Source organism: Triticum dicoccoides, chromosome 2A, assembly GCF_002162155.2.
Source record: "Triticum dicoccoides isolate Atlit2015 ecotype Zavitan chromosome 2A, WEW_v2.0, whole genome shotgun sequence".
In the NCBI taxonomy this organism is placed as follows: Eukaryota; Viridiplantae; Streptophyta; class Magnoliopsida; order Poales; family Poaceae; genus Triticum; species Triticum dicoccoides.
The window spans coordinates 110,205,885-110,221,922 of NC_041382.1; positions in this window are offsets into that span (position 1 = coordinate 110,205,885).

The following is a 16,038-nucleotide window of genomic DNA, read 5'->3' on the forward strand; positions in this document are numbered from 1 at the left end:
AGAGTAAGGCAGAGAGAGAGAGAAAGAGAGAAAGGTGGCTGAACTCCTCCCAGCAGTTCATCGCCCCAACCAAGAACAGACCCTCGCGAGGCTGTTCTTCCTTGTATCGTTCATCATCATCAGCCCCAAAAGGCAATCCACCCACCACACACTGGAGTAGGGTATTACACCACAACGGTGGCCCGAACCAGTATAAACCTTGTGTCTCTTGTGCAGTTCTTTCAGTAGTCTAGATCTTTGCGAGACGGAGAGGTAGAGGACGTAATCTCCACGCGCACCCCAGTGTTCGAACCTTAAGGGTCTGCCGGAACCCGAAATCCGACATTTGGCGCGCCAGGTAGGGGTGCGCCGGAATTCGTCTTCCACCGCTCCGTGCCCCGTCGCGTCGTCATCACCATACCCGGCGACCAGGAGGGCAACCCCGACCCATGGGCTGCGTGGCCCGCTCGCGCAAAACCGCTCGCCTCGGGCGGCCCCGTGCCCCAGGCAGCTCGCGGTCCGCAGGGCGCTGCGGGCCGCGGGCGACGCGGACAGACTTCGACAACTCTTACACCGCGGCAGGCATGGTCGGCAGCAAGGGCCTCCAATCACGCCGCGACCACGACACCGTACACCCGCCGGGAGCAGGCGAACTCGAGGGCCGTGCTCACGGTGGCCCGAGAGCTGTTGTGGTGCAGACTGCTGGAGGGCGGCCAGGACGTGCTGCTGGAGCGAGTGGCGGAGCTCCTGGGCTTCGCCGCCTCGGGGGCTCACCCCTTCTCCACCCAGCTCCCATCTCAAGCCCAGGGCGACCCGCGCGGGGGCTCCGCGCGCGCCCGCGGGCTCCAAGGCTACTCCGACGCCAGCGAAGCTGTCAGCACCGGACCAGCGGTGGCGCTGCCCCCGCCCCCGGCCCGCGAAGAAGAAGGACTCAACGCGACCCGTGGCCCCAGTGGGCGGCCACGCTGCCACCCCGCAGTGGGCGTGACAGGCGGGACCGCGTGGCATGCGGGGCATCACGGCGTGGCATTCGGGATGACGGCGCCGGAGGAATACATGCCCCTCATGATGGACCAAGGACACCCTCACGAGAACGGACAAGGCTCACTCCTCGGCCCAAGCTGGGGGGGCGAGGCATTGGAAGCTGAGCCTTTCCAGGAGCCCCAGAACGGTCCTGCTGGCCACGCTGGAGGCAACGATTATCGGGCACCGCTAATTCTTCAGGAGCAGGTATACGCTAACCATGGATCGCAGGAGGTGCAGGTCACCGCGGCAAGCAGCTGCCCCGCTCCCACAATCTCCTACCCCTCGGGAGGAGGGCGCAAAGGGGCTGCAGGAGAGGGGGCAAGATCCGACATCACCACCGCGGCGTTCGGAGCAAGGCGTTCTCAGGAGGTAGGCCCTCTGCTGGGGAGGTGCCTCAGGGCCTGCCCCTGGCAGAGGACCCGTGGTCGTCGGGGGAACCGCTGGCGATCGCTCTACCCCATCGTGCGGCGTCCTGGGTTCCGATCGTTGCTGATGGCACTAGAGTGTGGCGCAAGGCGGGGCCCTCATCTGGCGATATGAAGCAAGGCCAGTACCTGTGAAGAAGGCCCGGTGCCTATGAAGCTCGCCGCCCCGTGACACTCTCACGTAATAATGAGTGGGGCTGTACACGCCCCGGAGTCTCAGGGGTGCCGGCCTTAGGCCCTGGGGCTCCCTCCCACGCCCAGTGGACAGCACTTAGCTCCGCGCTGGTGAGAAGACGTCCAAGACTAGATTAGGTGCCGGATGCGGCCTTTTGTCTGCTTTCATTGCCTTTCCCTTTGGCTGTAGCTTTTTCCCCGCTGGATTTAAGTTGGATTCGAATTTGAGATTTGCGTGTGTTCGGGGAAGGGGTGCTTATTCTCGTTCGAGCCATTTCTCGCGTTCTGGTTACCTCTTCGCCACAGTTGCCTCCCCTCGCGAGCCCCTCGCGAGTCGGGTCAGGCCTGGCTCGTGCGCGACCCAAACTGCCGCTGTTGCTCCCTCTCGGGAGGATTTTTGGGTGCCTGCGGAGGTTGTCCTGTTGGGAAAAGGCCCAGAGCCTGTGAAGCAAGGCGAGTGCCTATGAAGCTATCGCGTTTTGGTAAAGGCCCAGAGCCTGTGAAGCAAGGCGAGTGCCTGTGAAGCTATCGCGTTTTGGAAAAGGCCCAGAGCCTGTGAAGAAGGCAAATGTCTGTGAAGCCGTCGCATTTGGGAAAAGGCCCGGAGCCTGTGAAAAAGGCCCGGAGCCTGTGAAGCTCCCCACCGGCGACACTCTCATATCCTACAGATTCTACTAAAGAACACCCCAGATGTCACGCCCTCCCACAGGCTGCTTCGGGGCTTGCGCGAAACAAAGGTAAACCATCCAACCACCAGGCGCGGGCGCTCGTGCAATATGACAAGTACTAATACGATGAACACAGGTTTTACATGAGGGGCTTCCCCTCCCAAAATGCTCTCACAGCCATCAGGTTAAAAACCTGAGTTCTATTCATGCAGGGTAAAAAAGACAGGAGCGATACACACTCAGTCGGACCAATCCCGACCCATCGCTGGCATCGCCAAACTCACCATCATTGTCTGCGTCGCCACCAGCGGCGTCAGGGCCGTTCACCGCACCACCCTCGTCAGCAGCCACGATCACGTCGTCGTCGTCCAAAGCGAAGGCCCTGACAAGGGCGTCCACGTTGTCTTCCACCCAGTGCGCCAGGTCGCCTCGGATGGCCTGGGGAACTGGGGCGATGACGGCGTCAAAATCGAAGTGGGAATCCATGTTCAGAAGATGACTGAAGACACGGGAAAAGGCGCGCCCGAGCAGGGCGCGGCTCCTCTCTTCCACCAACCTGTCGGCCCTGGCCGACCGCGCCTCCAGCTGCGTCACCACGGCGGTGAAGAACTGAAGGTTGCCAGCATAGTTGGCTGTGTGCGGCTCGCCAACAGCCGCCTCACAGATGTTGCCCAAGGCCGCGCTAGCCCTCTCCCCGGAGCGTGGCGAGCATGGGGCCGTGCATGTGCTCCAGGACCTGCCGCTGACATATCTCATCCGCGTTCTGGCGTGCGACGCCCTCAGCCTCCTCCACCCGCTGACGAAGACGGAGCATCTCGGCCCGGGAGGCGTCGGCCAGCCGCGTCGCCTCCTCCCGCTTGGCCCTCAAGGTTGCGGTCCTCCCTTCAGCTTCGACCCGGATCAACTCCAGCCTCCCCTCGAACTCGTGCTCGAGGTCTTGGCGCGCAATCGCCACCCGACGTCCGACCTCCTCCAGGACACGAGCTTCCCGTGCGGTGACATCGTCCTCCGCCTGCGTCACCAAGCGCTCCCTCGTCTCCAGCCGCTCGTACTCGCAGGTGCGTTCGGCGGCTTCCAGCGTCAACACTTCTTCATGCTTCTGGAGCTCAGCTGGGTCACCGGAAGCCACCCGCATCGACGCAAGGGCCAACTCGCGCAGCTCCACTTGCTCCTCCAGTGAGTGGCACTGGGCCAGGAGCTCACGAGCCCGCTCCTCCGTCGCCTCTCGCCGTCGGTCAGCTCCCCGGGCCTCCTCGGCGGCCTGGGATCAGGCTACTCGAGAGGCCTCTAGCGACGCCTTCGCCTCTTCATCGTCAAGATCACGCTGACGGCGCACGAGGGCGATGGCGGCCTCCAGCTCGTGCCTCCCTGCAGCCAGGCGCAGGCCCTCGGCCTCCAGGCGCGCGTCTTTGTCAGCAAGCTCCTCCCCAAGCAGGTTCACCGCGTCGGTCGCCCTTCGAAGGAACCCTTGGCGGCGAGCGCGGCACTCCCGGGCGCGCTCAAGCACGTCTTCCACACCATCATCCGCCGCAAGCAAGCGTCGGGGGCCACGGATCATCGTTCCTCCTCCGGGCAGGGGGCTGGGGACTGGCGCCCTCGCGACGGCCGGGCGCGTCACACTAGAAGCCCAGCCTGGAGCCAGCCCGTCCCCAGATGAAGGGCGCAGGGGGCGCCTCAACCAGTCACAGTCCACGACCAGACGAGAAGCCCACGGCAGGCTGGCTATTCCCCGAGAGGGCCCGCGAAGGAAAATCGGGGGGAATGAAGGGCCGCGGTGCACCTCGGGATGGTCCACCCCTTCAGTCGCCCTCACCACAAGGGCAGAGCTGCTCGGAGCACTTGAGGACGGTAGAGGGGGCGAGGCCAAAGGAGGCGGCACCTCAGCTACTTCCGCGAGCTCGGGCGGAAGGGGCCTGCGGAGCAAGGATCAGTGAAAGCAACAAGAGGATCAGGAGCCAGAAAGGGAGAAGACTTACTCGTCAGTGGCGAAGTACTTCCTGCGCTTCAGCACGCGACAAGGGAAGTCATCACCCAGGGCTTCCCTTTTCCTCCGGAGGGCCTCAAAGTCCACGCGGAAGCGGCCCAAGAGAAGAGCGCAAGGATCAACCTGCAACGAAGATGGAGCATCGAAGCGATCCGCATCAGGGGCACCTGCCTGGCGCGTGCCGTCCATCACCTCGCCAGAAGATGCGGCTGGGGCCTCCGAGGCCTCAGCCCCAGGCGCTAGGAGCGGCCGCTTGCCACCCTCAGCCTCAGCGGCACGGGTCCTAGGAGTTGTCCCCTCGAGAGCATCACCCGACGCTGTCACCTCATCGGGAGCCCCCTCGGCCTCCGGCGCCTCCTGCCTCCCTGCTCCACCACTTGAGGAGGAGTCGCCTTGGCCGATTGGAAGGGTAGTCACCACCACTGGATTCTCACGAGGTCCCTGGAGGCCGGCGGGGCGCAGCCCCCACTCATCAAAGACAGGCATCTGCTTCACGAAGTCGACCCTTCTCTGGCAGAGATACAGCAAGGCCCCTCCCTGCCGGACGCTGCCGGGGTTGGGGTCCCCGGCCAAGGTCAAGAGCGTCGACTTCAGCACCTCAGGAGCCAGGTCCTCATCCTGGAGCCTCATGCTATCCTCGCACCCACGGAAGGCCCACATCCACCGAGAGTGGCATTGAAGGGGAGCAACACGGCATAACAGAAACTCCTTCACCACCTTGGGCGCTGTCACGCCGAGCTTCCTCAGGAGCGCGAAGCGGCGCCAGATGAAGACGAGTCGGGGGCTCTCGAGCGTCTCCTGGCCCCAACCCGAATTGGGGACAGCAGGCGAGGTCGGCTCCGATAGCAGGGGGCTGGGCACCCCTGCATCCACATACAGCCACCGCTCGCGGAACCCAGCCGCAGGCAGGGGGAGCTTGAAGTCAATCCCAGAGGCCGCGGTCTCAGGCTCGGCAGCGAAGCTCACGCATGCCCAGCATTGGGTAGGGTCGACAAGATGCAGCGAGAAGAAGTGGCGCAGCAAGGCAACCGAAGGAGGGATGCCCACCATGGCTTCGCAAACGAAGGCGAAGACCGAAAGGAGGGTGATGGACTCATGACTTAGATGCATCATGTGGATCTGATAATGGGAGAGCACGGCATTGAAGAAATCATAAAAGGGGGGAACCAGACCCGCCCACAGGGCGTCGGTAAAATATGGGACCTCGGTAGCTATTCTGTCGATGGAGAAGTGGGGCGCAGGCCAGGCCGTCGTCCTCCCGCACTCATTGAAGATGGTGGCCAGAGCCAAGCTGTCCTTGCCCAGGCACTCTTGATTGAGTATGGTCGACTGGCCGACGGCGGGGGCCACCGATGGCGGCACACAAGACGGAGGCATGGGTTTCTTCCCTCCCTCCTTCTTCGTCGGAGCCATGGCGATGGGAAGGAGGGGGAAGATTCGAGATTGGATTGGGGGCAGGAGCTGGCGTTCGAAGGAAGGAAGAACAGGGGACGCCCGAGCAACAGGAAGGGGAGCGGCTGTGTGCAACTACAAGTGCGCCTAGCAAGGCGCAGAATAAGGGGGCGTGGGGGAACAGTGCCGCCCACGTCCCATCAACCGCCACGCGGCGCCCAAGGCCGTAGGCTGTTAGGGCCCGCGGAGCTTCGCCTTTGCCCTTTCGCCTCTCAGCACGGCCAAGTCCGGGCGCGCCTTGGGCCCGGGGGCTACTGTCGGCGTTCTGCGAACGGGGGTCCCCAGACTTGCCTGCCTGCGGCCTGCGGCGTGGCTCAAAGGGGGCCCATCACGGCCCATCTTCATCAACACAAGACTCAAGACCCTCGCGAGGGGCCAAGCCTCGCAGGGCGGACGACACGGAGCTTCCTCAGGCACGGCCTCGTCAGGCTGGCTCGCGAGGAGGCGGAGAGATCAAGGCGGGGTACCTCGCGAGGTGCCCGTGACGCAAGCCATGACGACTCAGGGCGCCAGGCGGGTGCCAGCCCGCGCAGCGTCCTCCTTTCCTCTTTGGTGCAAAGGGGGCAAGCGCAGCCGTGGAGTACCGAGGCATCAGGCAAAGGTTGCCATTTCGGTGCAACAAGACCAAGACTAGGAGGACTACGAGATGGAGGTCACCGTGGAGCCCAAGACGGCGTCATCACCAGAGCTTTGCGCAGGCGGAGACTGCTTTTGCCAGGATAGTTGATACTTGTTGTCCCCCTTCAAATTAGCCCGCCATTGTTGGCTCCCTTCCTGCTCGATATTTGGGAAGAGGATCAGGGCCTCTATAAATAGGACCAGCCACCCACAGAGCAAGGGGGTTGGAAAAAAGAGTAAGAGTAAGGCAGAGAGAGAGAGAAAGAGAGAAAGGTGGCTGAACTCCTCCCAGCAGTTCATCGCTCCAACCAAGAACAGACCCTCGCGAGGTTGTTTTTCCTTGTATCGTTCATCATCATCAGCCCCAACAGGCAATCCACCCACCACACACTGGAGTAGGGTATTACACCACAACGGTGGCCCGAACCAGTATAAACCTTGTGTCTCTTGTGGAGTTCTTTCAGTAGTCTAGATCTTTGCGAGACGGAGAGGTAGAGGACGTAATCTCCGCATGCACCCCAGTGTTCGAACCTTAAGGGTCTGCCGGAACCCGAAATCCGACAGTATTGTCTTTGGCATTGCAAGGCGGGTTCCTCCCCCGGATACATCACGGAAGAATTTGAATACAAGGATAGTGTCCGACCCTGCAAAATAAGTTCCACATACCACCGTAGAGAGAATAATATTTCCACAAATCTAATCTGCTGACACGTTTTGGCAACACGACATTATGCCATGGCCCGGTAATTATTCAAACTGTTTCCTTTAACTAGCCCCGCACACAACGCAAGGCAGTTTCTTGACACGTCTTGTCAAAGCAGAGATCGCGTTCCCATTATTACGGGATTCTCATCAATACGGGCGTGGATAACCCAACCGCGCCATCGATTACGGCGCTTGGGGGATAAGCGAGTTTTACCAGGCTAGTGGGGTCGCATAGTTTTGGCCGTCCATATAAAGGGATAAGGATTCACCTTTTCATCCACGCCTTCTTCCTCCATTGCTCAGCCATTTTCGCACACTCGAGCTCCAGCGTCCAAGTCCGCATTTCCCATCTCAACCTTCTCCAACCATGTCCTGAGTGGGAGGCAGGTGGATGGTCTCCTCCGTCACGGAGGACACATCAAGAAGCTGAGGAGAGCCGGATACCTGCCCGACGACATCGCGCACCGGCTCCCAGATGAGGGGCAGCTCATCCCCACCCCAGGCCCCACAAGAGGGTAGTGTTCCTTACCCGTTTCCTCCATGGACTGGGATTTCCTCTCCACCCATTCGTCCGGGGGCTCATGTTCTACTACGGCCTGGATTCCCACGATCTGGCCCTGAACTTCATCCTCAACATCTCGGCATTTATCGTCGTGTGCGAGGCCTTCCTCCGCATCAAGCCCCACTTCGACTTATGGCTGAAGACCTTCAATGTCAAGTCGAAGGTAGTGAGCGGCCGCCAGGCAGAGTGCGGAGGCGCCATGGTGGGCAAGATGCCCAACGTCACATGGCTCGAGGGCTCCTTCGCGGAGACCATAAAGGGGTGGCAATCGGGATGGTTCTACATCACTGAGCCGCGTAACCCTGAATTGGCAGCGGCCTCCGAGTTCCGATCTGGCATCCCCACGCGGCTCACCTCCTGGCAGGAGAAGGGCCTGTCCTGGGGTAGTTCGGGAGAGCTGACCGGACTCCAAACATGTATCCAAAACATGGTGAGCAAGAAGCTCAAACTCGTCAATGTAGTCTAGGTCATGCTCATCCGCCGGATCCTCTCGTGTCAACAACGGGCTTTCAACTTGTGGGAGTTCGACCCGGCCCAGCACCAAACTCTGAACAGGCTCTTCGACACAACACATGAGGATGCCTGGATGGTGCTATTCAAGGGCGCCTAGGTTCCCCCTCCCACTACCGAGGATCGCGGATTCTGCGCGAAGCGCCAAGCCAACGTAGTAAGCTGTTTTACCTCTTACAGGATACTCGTTTTTCATAGTTTGACTCTATGCGGGATCTAAGCTCCCTAACCTTTGACAGGACTGGCAGGAGACGGCCGGACAGATCGACTGTCCGACTCCTTTGCCCGAAGGCCCAGCAGACGCCCGCTTGGTGGAGCTTCTGGTTCCGGCACCTTACGTGGTGCCAGAGAAGAAGGCCACGGGAACCCAAAAGAGTTCCCGACGCCCGGTGGTGTCGGACTCATCGTCCGATGACTCTGAGGCGCACTCCTCCCATGAAGATGAGGAGGAGGAAAAAGAGGCTTCTTCCCCTCCAACAGGGGGAGAAAATAAAAGGAAGGCCGCCCCAACTGGGGAGGCCGGAGGGTCCAAGAAAGGAAGGACCCTTCCTCCGAACTACTCCACCAATGCTGCCGACAACAAAGAGGGGTGGCCGCCCAGGGCCAAGCCCCTGGCGAAGTCATAATTATTCGAACACCAGAGTGACTCGTAGCGTTCCTTTATTGCACAGCTTCTCCTAACACCGAATATAATCATGCAGTCCGCCCCGAGCACAAGTCGACATATCGTCGAGTGGTTCCTTGGATTCATCGGATGTGAATAGCTTTTCACTTCCGACCGCTTCCACCCCTCGCCCTACGGACAACGCCGAGGTGTTGTCCCAAAAGGATCCAAGCCAAGGGGAGGTGGTCCTAGAGGCGCCGCAAGGCGACCTTCCGGACTGTAGGCGAAAAGGGAGCAAGGCTCCCAAGGGCTCCAAGTCCGGCCCTGGGCCGGACATTGCACCGGAACCTTCAGTGGTTCCGGACTCCGGCAGGCGGCCCCCCACTAAGAAGGGAAAGCCTACCACGCCGGTGACCTCCGTCCAACCGGAGGCACCAGATAACTTGCTGGAGGTGCTTAACGGCGCCTCCATCGATGAGGAGCACCGCACTATTATGAGTGCGGTGATCCAGAAAGTTCAGTCCGCCAAGAGCGGGCTGACTGAAGCCTGTGCCAGCCTTCTAACAGGCTTTGAGGTATGCAAAAAATATATGAAAATATTACCGCATAGACAATAGCCCCTGATGCTCTGTTTGGTGTTCACAAAGAAAAGCCGAATAGAGGATCTAATAATAAACGCAGGAGTCTAACATAAGTATGTCAATATGGGTATGCAGGCTGCGCTGCTGACCTCTGCCGCACTGACTGCGGAGGTTGATGCGTTGAAGCATAGCCTCGAGCGGTCCGAGAAACAGCTCGGCCTTGCCAAGAAGCAGCTTGAGGAAAAACAAGGTAAGTAATACCTTGTGTAAGTATATATTAGAAAGATGTGGTTACAAAAAATGACAGGATCATCGTGGCTATGGCAGGGGCCACGAACGAGGTGGCGAACCTGAAGCAAGCGCTGTCCGAGGCTGAAAGCAAAGCGGCCACGAAGCGCATTGAGCGAGGGAAACAGGAAGTGCGGGTGGAGGAGGTGCAGCAAGAGCTCCAGGCTCTCATGAAAAAACACGAGAGTTTGGAGCTTGACTCGAAGACGCGAGAGTCCGAGCTCGCGGCGGCCCTTGAAAGCGCCAAGTTTGCCAAGGCTGAAGCCCAAAAAGCCCTCCAGGAAATTGAGGCGATGAATAAGATAGCAGTGGGTAAGGCATTCATTATGCAAAGCAAGCACGTGAAAGTGAACTACTTGTTACTTACCCGAGTCCGGAGCTCTCCAGGAGCGTTTGCAGATTTGCCCCACAGCGTGTCAGATGCCGCTACCTACTATCGGGCCGAGGAAGGGAGCTCGACGGAGAAGGTGTTCTGGTCTCAGTATGCTGAGGCCGGACACCCGGTGCCCTTGAGCGACCAGCTAAAGCAACTGGTCGAGCTCCATAAGGTGGCCGAACAGGCCATGAAAGGTCTTATAGTCCGGCTGTGGCCTGGAGAGGCCATGCCTGGGAGCTACTTTGGGCTGGTGAGGCGGCTAGCAGATGCCTGTCCGTGGCTTGAAGTCATCAAGCGCTCCGTCTGCATCGAGGGCGCCCGCAGGGCGCTTGCCCGTGTTAAAGTACACTGGGGCAAGATGGATGCTGAGAAGCTGGTGAAGGACGGGCCACCGCAGGGGAGCATCGCAACCCCGAGATGTACTATGAGGGTGTCTTGAAGGGTGCTCGTCTCGTAGCAGACGAGTGTACAAAAGATATAATATTAGAGTAAACTTGCTCGTGTAATCCTGTAGTTATGAAAACTTGTTCATGTGCGCTATGCAACGCTTGTTTGAATTTAAAATATTACCTTCTATTTGGCTATTTATCAAATCTGAGAGATGGCTAGTCGTCGGCTTCTGCCCCCATGCCACGAGTGCTGGGGTGTTCGGGATAAACTTGAGCACTCTTGTTCCCATTGTTGGGTCCTTCCCGGGAGGTGCTCAGCACAACGAACAAGGCAATCAGACTATAATGCGTTATCACTCTCACTAATTTTAAATTTCGGCGAAGCCCCTAGTATTCGGAAGGCCGAATTCGGGGCGCGATACACGCCTTAAGCCGGACAGGGCCGACTCCTCGCTCTAAGCGGCATAAGTCTTTAGGGACTCGAAAACCTCTCGAACATCGACCAGTCTATCGCCTTATCATGACAGTTAGCTTTAGCTTTCTCTACTGAGGTGCTTAGCCCAGCTGAACCGGGGCACAATCGCAGTAGTTCTCCCAGTGCTACCTTAGCCGATATAGTGGAACGTAAGGTACCAAAACATGGGAGCCGGGAAAACCCAACTATTGACCAAAGACATAATTCGGAGCTGATGCATATAATGCTATAATTTCGGGGTGCCGCACTTGTGAAAGTGTTTGGACTTCTCACACTATATTGTGGGGGTACTTAAGCCCCTGGTGTATTGGCCGTACCAAAGTGTACGGTTGCAAGGTGTCATTAATGAACATGTATATAAAAAAAGAAGAATGCAATAAAAGCCTTAATGCAATGCATTGTTTATTAAAAATGTGTGTTAGAGCAGAATGATACAGGTAATGCGATAAGCAAAAAGTAGGACTATGTCCCCTCCAAGGGCAAGCTGAGGAATAATATTAAAGCAAGTATTTCACTCGTTATCGTAATCCACCTGGGAGTTCCGTGGTGTGATGTAGCTTTCTGCCTCCTTGGTTGCTGCATCATGTGTTCGGCAATCATGTTGCCGGACAGGGTTTCCAGAGATTAATGTCCTGAAAGAGAGAAAAATAACAAAGCGGGAAGCCCCTAGTGCGGTTTAAGCAGCGTCTTGGGGCGTGCCGTAGTCGTGCCCCCTTCCCCGCCTGTGCCCATGGTATTTTCAATGCGTAGTTATGTACGCATGGCACGAATTTCGCTGTTTGACTTGGGCCGGGGTGGGGGCCGCATTGCTATGCGAGCTCGGAACGTGCCAGGCGGTCCTATTGCCGATTACTCCGGGCGCGCTTGAAGGTGTTCGGGTCCTTAAACGCCGAACTAGTGGATTGCCTTAAGAGGCTGCTTTGCGCTTCCACTGCGAGGGCCGCAGTGTGCTCCTCCGTTCGGAGAGAGCGCTCTGTGTTTCCATTAACTGTAATGACCCCCTGAGGTCCTGGCATCTTGAGCTTGAGGTATGCATAATGCGGTACCGCATTGAATGTCGCAAATGCGGTTCGCCCGAGCAGTGCATGATAACCACTGCGGAACGGGACTATATCGAAGATTAACTCTTCGCTTCGGATGTTATCCGTGGATCCGAAGACCACTTCCAATGTGACTGAGCCCGTGTAATGGGCCTCTACACCTGGTATGACGCCTTTAAAGGTCGTTTTTGTGGGTTTGATCCTTGAGGGGTCTATACCCATTTTGCGCACCATGTCCTGGTAAAGCAGGTTCAGGCTGCTTCCGCCATCCATAAGGACTCGAGTGAGGTGAAATCCGTCAATAATTGGGTCTAGGACCAGTGCGGTGAATCCTCCATGACGGATACTAGTGGGGTGGTCCCTGCGATCGAAGGTGATCGGACGGGAGGACCATGGGTTGAACTTTGGGGCGACTGGCTCCAACGCATATACGTCCCTGAGCGCACGCTTCCGCTCCCTCTTGGGGATGTGGGTTGCGTATATCATGTTCACCGTTCGCACTTGTGGGGGGAACCTCTTCTATCCTCCGGTATTCGGTTGCCGGGCTCCTCCTCGGCATCGCTATGTGGCCCCTTATCTTTGTTTTCGGCAATTAACTTGCCGGCCTGCTTGAACACCCAACAATCCCTATTGGTGTGGTTGGTTGGCTTGTCGGGGGTGCCGTGTATTTGACACAAGCGATCGAGTATACGGTCCAAACTGGACGGGCCCGGAGTGCTTCTTTTGAATGGCTTTTTCCGCTGACCGGGTTTAGAGCCTTTGAATCCGGCATTGACTATCGTATCCTCGGTATTGTCGCTGTTAATGCGGTGCTTATGTTTGTTGCGACGTGACCTGCTACTGTCGTCCTTGGTATCCGAAGTACCATGGTTCTTTGATATGTTGTTACTGCGAGCCAGTCAGCTGTCTTCTCCCGCACAAAAGTGGGTCATGAGTGTCGTGAGGGCTGCCATAGATTTCGGCTTTTCCTGACCAAGGTGCCGGGCTAGCCACTCGTCGCGGATGTTGTGCTTGAAAGCTGCTAGAGCCTCTACATCCGGACAGTCGACGATTTGATTTTTCTTTGTTAGGAACCGTGTCCAGAATTGCCTGGCCGATTCCTCTAGCTGCTGAATTATGTGGCTCAAGTCATCGGCATCTGGTGGTCGCACATAAGTGCCCTGAAAGTTGTCGAGGAATGCGGCTTCCAGATCCTCCCAACAGCCAATGGACTCTGCTGGCAAGCTATTGAGCCAATGCCAAGCTGGTCCTTTAAGTTTGAGTGGGAGGTATTTAATGGCGTGTAGATCATCACCGCGTGCCATGTGGATATGCAGGAGGAAATCCTCGATCCATACCGCAGGATCTGTTGTGCCGTCGTATGATTCTATATTTACGGGTTTGAAACCCTCTGGGATTTGATGATCCATTACTTCGTATGTGAAGCATAAGGGGTGTGCGGCGCCTCTGTACTGGGCTATATCGCAACGCAGCTCCAATGAGTCTTGCCCGCTGTGCGCGGCCCGGCCGGATTTACTTTTGTTGTATCCGGCATGACGATTATCGTCTCGCATAGTGGCGCGCCCTCGTGATCCATAGATCGATCTTGCATATTTTGCTTTGTCCTCCAATACGTCTCGCAGGTCTGGCGTATTTCCCCATGCCTTTTTATTTGAATGGCGTTGGGGTGCAGGCTGAGCTTTTGGCTGGAATGCCTCTCTGTCGCGGCCACGGGGTGGCCGATCAGCAGCATCATACGCTTCTTCCTCCAGTCGGGGTAGCAACCTGCATTTTGGGTAACTCTTGGAGGGGTGTTCGAGTTTATATTCCTCGGCCGCGAGGACTTCAGTCCATTTGTCAGTTAGCAGATCTTGATCAACTTGAAGCTGTCGCTGCTTTTTCTTAAGGCTATTTGCCGTGGCTATAAGACGGTGCTTGAAGCACTCTTGTTTGATGGGATCCTCTGGCACGACGAATTCGTCATCGTCGAGGCTTGCCTCGTCTTCGGAGGGAGGCATGTAATTGTCATCCTCCTCCTTTGTCGCTCTCTCAGGAGGGCTGGCCTCTCCATCCTCCTGTCCTAAATCGTGCTGGAGGGGGTTATTGCCATCTTCGGCCATATCCGGAGTGCTATTATCTCCTGTGCCGGTATCACCGCTTTTGATTTGGCAGGACTTAGAGCGGCGCCGCTGACGTCGGCGCTTGGGTTGCTTCTTGGAGGGGTCATCCTCCGTTGTCTCGTCGCCATTGCCTTCTTTGAGTGTGTCCACCATGTATATATCGTATGATGAGGTGGCTGTCCAGTGCCCTGTGGGCAGTGGTTCCTCTTCGTCTCCCGCATCGTCGTCCATACCCTCGATGTCTTCGGAGTAGAAGTCGAGCATGTCGGTTAAGTCGTCGACAGTGGCTACTAAGTGGGTGGTGGGTGGGCGTCGAATTTCTTTGTCGTCTGCATCCCAATCCTGCCGGTCATAATCCGGCCAGGACTCTCCTGGCAAAGAGAGAGACTTTAGTGAATTCAGTATGTCGCCGAAGGGCGAGTGCTGAAAGATATCTGTGGGAGTGAACTCCATGATCGGCGCCCAATCGGATTCGATTGGCAGGGGCGCGGATGGTTCAGAGTTCGGAGGAGAGTCCGGCAATGTGGAGTCATGGTTCTCTCGAAGGATAAGGTTGGTGTTTGGCTCGATCGCCGTTGAGGCTGCAGCCTCCGCGGTGGGGTCTAGCCACCCGCCCTCGGTTGGCGCAGTTGGCTCCGAATTAAAGGTCGGAGAGGATGCGGGTGCGGCCTCCAGGACACTGTTCGGCGGCAGAGCTAAATCATGCCCATCATGACAGTGTGGCGCACTCGGCAGGGGCTCGAATCCGTCGAAGATCAAGTCTCCACGGATATCGACCGTGTAGTTTAAGCTTCCAAACCTGACCTGATGGCCAGGCGCGTAACTTTCAATCTGCTCCAGATGGCCAAGCGAATTGGCCCGTAGTGCAAAGCCGTCGAATACAAAAATCTGTCCGGGGAGAAAAGTCTCACCCTGGACTGCATCGCTAACAATGATCGAAGGAGCCATCAAGCCTGATGATGACGACACAGAGGAACTCTCAATGAAAGCACCAATGTCGGTGTCAAAACCGGCGGATCTCGGGTAGGGGGTCCCGAACTGCGCGTCTAGGCGGATGGTAACAGGAGGCAGGGGACACGATGTTTTACCCAGGTTCGGGCCCTCTTGATGGAGGTAAAACCCTATATCATGCTTGATTTATTCTTTATGATATGGGTATTACAAGAGTTGATCTACCGCGAGATCGGAGAGGCTAAACCCTAGAAGCTAGCCTATGGTATGATTGTATGTTGTCCTACGGACTAAACCCCCCGGTTTATATAGACACCGGATAGGGCTAGGGTTACACAAGGTCGGTTACAAAGGAGAAGATATCCATATCCATACTGCCTAGCTTGCCTTCCACGCCAAGTAGAATCCCATCCGGACACGAGACGAAGTCTTCAATCTTGTATCTTCATAGTCCAACAGTCCGGCCAAAGGATATAGTCCGGCTGTCCGGAAACCCCCTAATCCAGGACTCCCTCAATCTCCAACAGTCACGCAACGCGCCGCGCGCTAAAAACTCATTTGCCGCGCGCCCTTCGCCTGGTTTGGTGCGGCCGGCAGCGCTGGCTCCAGCAGCCATGCTAAAATTGAGAGCGCGCGCGTAGCTCCAGCGACCGTGCTAAAGTGCAGCGTGTGCTAAACATTGCGTACATTTTTTTAAACGATAAATAAAATTCATAGATAAAAATGATACATAGATATTTTACATAGTTCCATAGCATAAATAGATTAAAAAACTACGGTGCAACGACATAAAAAACTACTAGATAGTGCAAGTACATAGTGCAACTACAGCCTACTCCCAGTCGTCATCATCATCATCATTGTCGTCATCCTCGCTGGTTTGGTCCGAGGTATCGAGCCACATGTCCTCCCAACGGTCGTCATCAGACGAAAAGATTGTGTGCCCACCATTTTCAGCGATTTCACACTGCGATAACGTCAGGGCCTTCCGCCGACGTCTTTCCAACCGCCTCGCGCGGCGCTTTGCCGTCTGCTCCTCGCGACGCCTTGCCCGGAAGGCTTCCTCGTTGGCGACATCCTCCGGGTGTCGCCGACGCCACTCCGCCATGGCCCGATCGTCCTCCTCGGCGAT